At 42.2% G+C, this 3551-nt stretch overlaps 1 pseudogene; it reads right to left on the reverse strand.

Annotated features, from left to right (window-relative positions):
* Nucleotides 1–3212: 3212 nt before the first annotated feature.
* Nucleotides 3213–3302, reverse strand: LOC150050084 (U6 spliceosomal RNA; annotated as a pseudogene).
* Between the last annotated feature and the right edge of the window lie 249 nt (nucleotides 3303–3551).

Here is a 3551-nt window from a genome sequence, read left to right on the forward strand (position 1 = left end):
AGGACTGTCCTCTTGTCTGATAGTGTGTGTGTATATATATTTGTGGAGTTGAGTTCTGTGTCTCCTGGACTTTTTCATACACACACGTAAGACACATGATAATTTCATGATTTGTACCACATTTTCCTTAGCCACTTATCTGATAGTGTCATGGTAAACTTGGATGTGCATCTGTATTGTAGATGCACTTAGATTCCTTATGGTATAAGCCTAACAGAAGTATAGTACAGCAAGGAACACATGAGCTTCTTAGTTTCCTTATTTATAGTTTTTTTTTGTGGAACCTCTATACTGATTTTCATATTAGTTGAAATTATAATCTTACTGTGTATGGGAGTGTGTCACCACAATTTCACAAACAGTTGTTTGTGTTTTGTATTAGTACTGGGACTTGAACTGAAGGCTTCATGCTCTTACTTGCCTTTTTCTGCTCCTGTATAGCTTTTTATCATCTGAGTAATGCCTCTAGATGCATCTAGTTACAGCTTTTTTCTAATTAAGTCGACTTCCCAGATTTGTCTGCCAGTCTGACTTTGAACCTTTTTTTTGTCTGTTGTGGGACTTGAACTCTAGGCCTGGACACTGACCCTGAACTCTTCAGCTCAAGGCTACTGCCCTGCCTGTGGGCCTAGGAATTGTCCCTGAGCTCTTCAGCTCAAGGCTACCCCCCACTGACCCCTCCCCCCAGCCTTGACCCTCAGCCCCACTTCCAGTTTTCTAGTGGCTAACTGGAGATAAGAGTCTCACAGACTTTCGTGCCATGCTGGGGCTGGCTTTGAACTGAGATCCTCAGATCTCAGTCTCCTTAGTAGCTAGGATTACAGGTGTGAGCCACTGCGCTGGGCCCTGACTTTGAACCTTGATCCTCAGATCTGTCTTCCCTCCCCTCCTTGCTTCCTTCCTTCATCTCTTTTTCCCTCTTTCATTCATTCATTCATTCTTTCTTCACTCCTCCTTCCCTCTCTCCCTCCTTCCCTCCCTTTCCTTTCCTTCCCTTCCCTCCTTTCCTCCCTTCCCTCCTTCCTTCCCTTCCTCCCTCCCTCCCCTCCTTCCCTCCCTCCCGCCCCCCCCCCTCCCTTTCCTTCCTTCCTGAGTTTAAACTCAGGCCTCCTCCTTGCTAGGTAGGTGCTCAGTTACTTGAACCATGCTTCTAGTCCCCTTTTATTTATTATTCAAATGTTTTTACTTTGGGGAAGAAGTCAAGCACTAAACTTAATAAGAGTAGAGAGGAGCTGGACATGGTGTCTCATAGCCTGTAATCCTAGCTCCTCCAGAGGCTGCTATTTGAGGAATTCCAAGGCATCCCTGACAGGAAAGTCCTTGAGATTCTTATCTCCCGTTAACCACCAAAAAGCCGGAAGTGAAGCTGTAGTTTAGGGGATAAGCATTAGTCTTGAACAGAAAAGCTCAGAAACAATGCCCGGACCTAGGACTTGCACAAGGGAAAAAAAAGAAACCATAAGAGTAGCTACAATTGTTTCATATAGTCTTCATTTGATATAATGTTGATTTTATTTTATTTTTCCCCAGTCCTGGGCTTGAGCTCAGGGCTTGAGCACTGTCCTTGGACTTTCTCAAGGCTAGAGCTCTACCACTTGAGCCTCAGCAACACTTCTGGCTTTTTCTATGTATGTGGTACCGAGGAATCGAACCCGGGTCTTCATGCATGCTAGGCATGCACTCTACTATAGGCCACACTCCTTGTCCTGGCCTATAGTCACTGATTTTTAAAAAGATCATTCTACAAGGGTTCTTAGTCTAGTTTTCCTTCCTTTTTGGATATGGAACATCTACATCTTTCTTTCTTCTTGCAGCCCTGTACTCTATACTCAGGAAATTAGCATAGTGGATAATAGTAGATTTGATTTCTGATCAGATCATCCCTGCTGGTTACACTCTTTTTTTTTTTTTTGCCAGTCCTGGGCTTAAGCTCAGGGCCTGAGCACTGTCCTTGGACTTTCTCAAGGCTAGAGCTGTACCACTTGAGCCTCAGCACCACTTCCGGCTTTTTCTATATATGTGGTATCAAGGAATCAAACCCGGGTTTTCGTGCATGCTAGGCAAGCACTCTACCTCTAGGCCAAACTCCTGGCCCAGCTGGTTACTCTCTTAGTGCTGGAATGCTAGAGATAGTGTAGCTGGCTTCCTTTCTTAGAACCATCTGTACATTCATGGAATCCTCTTACTTTGCCATAGAAAACTGGAGAAAATCCTTCCACTTCTTGTTGTCTTTCACTGGTGACTAGAACACTGTGCCTATTAAACATTTGCTTATTTGTTTTTTCATACGAGTTAAGATTATATGTGTAAGCCTGTCTTCATCACTTGAGAACTCTGTTGTTTTAGGATTAAGAAAAGTAACATCTTCTTATTCTTACTGCCTGGCTTGGTTTGATTAAAATGTTTGAAGATACAGTCCAAGGACATTGGGAAGCTGAGGCAGGGAGGGTCACTTGAGACCAGAGTCCAAAGCCAGCTGGACTTTGAGGATTATTTCTCTTCCCACTTCCACCAAAGAAGAGTGGTTTGGGAACAAGGAGTTTCTCAGTAACATTTATACATATTAGTATGCATCTTCCCTCCCCTTCCTCCCACATATTTGGAAAGAAAATGAAAAGATAAATTCTCCTTTGGGATTTCTAGCTTTTGAAGAGAACCAAATTCACCAGCTAATTGATTGATAAAGCCCTTCAGGGTTCTAGTACCTGCAGTGACATTTCCATGATGATAAAGAAGTAAGATGCAAGTTGTCCTGCTTTCTCTAGCACAGGCCCTGTCTTCTCTTCCAAAGAGAAAAATCTAGGTTACTAGTCCTGGGTTTCTCAGGTGTCTCTCAGAGTGTATCTGTGTCTGAATCTCTCCTGTCCCCTGCACAGTGGCCTCTCAGGAGGTGGTGACCCACCCTTACTATATATTAGAACAATCCTGTCTTCCTGAGTTCTCAGACCACGATGAGTCTTGTAACTTATGAACCAAATTCTATATTGTGGCTGCTCCCACTTGAGTAAGGGTGAGACCTTTTGGGTGACTGATGATCACAGACCCTCCGAGGTAAATGCAAATTATTTTTCTTGATAAAATTAGATCTAAGTCCTTATAGCATATATATAAACTTGGAGCGCAAAAAAAAATTTTTTTGCTTTTCCCCATTCCAAGACAACAGCCTGAAGTTTGTATTCCTTTTTTTTTTCACTTAAGTTTTTTTTTAATGAAAAAATATGGAACGCTTCACGAATTTGCGTGTCATCCTTGCGCAGGGGCCATGCTAATCTTCTCTGTATATGTGCTGCTGAAGCGAGCACTGTATTCCTTTTTTATTTCCAACATGAGTTATGTTATAGAACTGAAGGCAGAAATTTCTAAAAAGTGAAATCTCTCTCTCTTTTAAAAAATTGACTTATGTGTGCATGTTTGTATAATATGAAGAGTTGGAACAGGTGTATAGATTTGTGTAACAGTCATCTCAATGAGAATACAGGACTATACTGTCAAAAATAACCACATTTGCAGAGTTGTTCCTGAATTCCATTGATGTATGTTCAGATAATCCC

This window comes from Megascapheus bottae, chromosome 18 (assembly GCF_031878675.1).
Source record: "Megascapheus bottae isolate mThoBot1 chromosome 18, mThoBot2.hap1, whole genome shotgun sequence".
Classification (NCBI taxonomy): domain Eukaryota; kingdom Metazoa; phylum Chordata; class Mammalia; order Rodentia; family Geomyidae; genus Megascapheus; species Megascapheus bottae.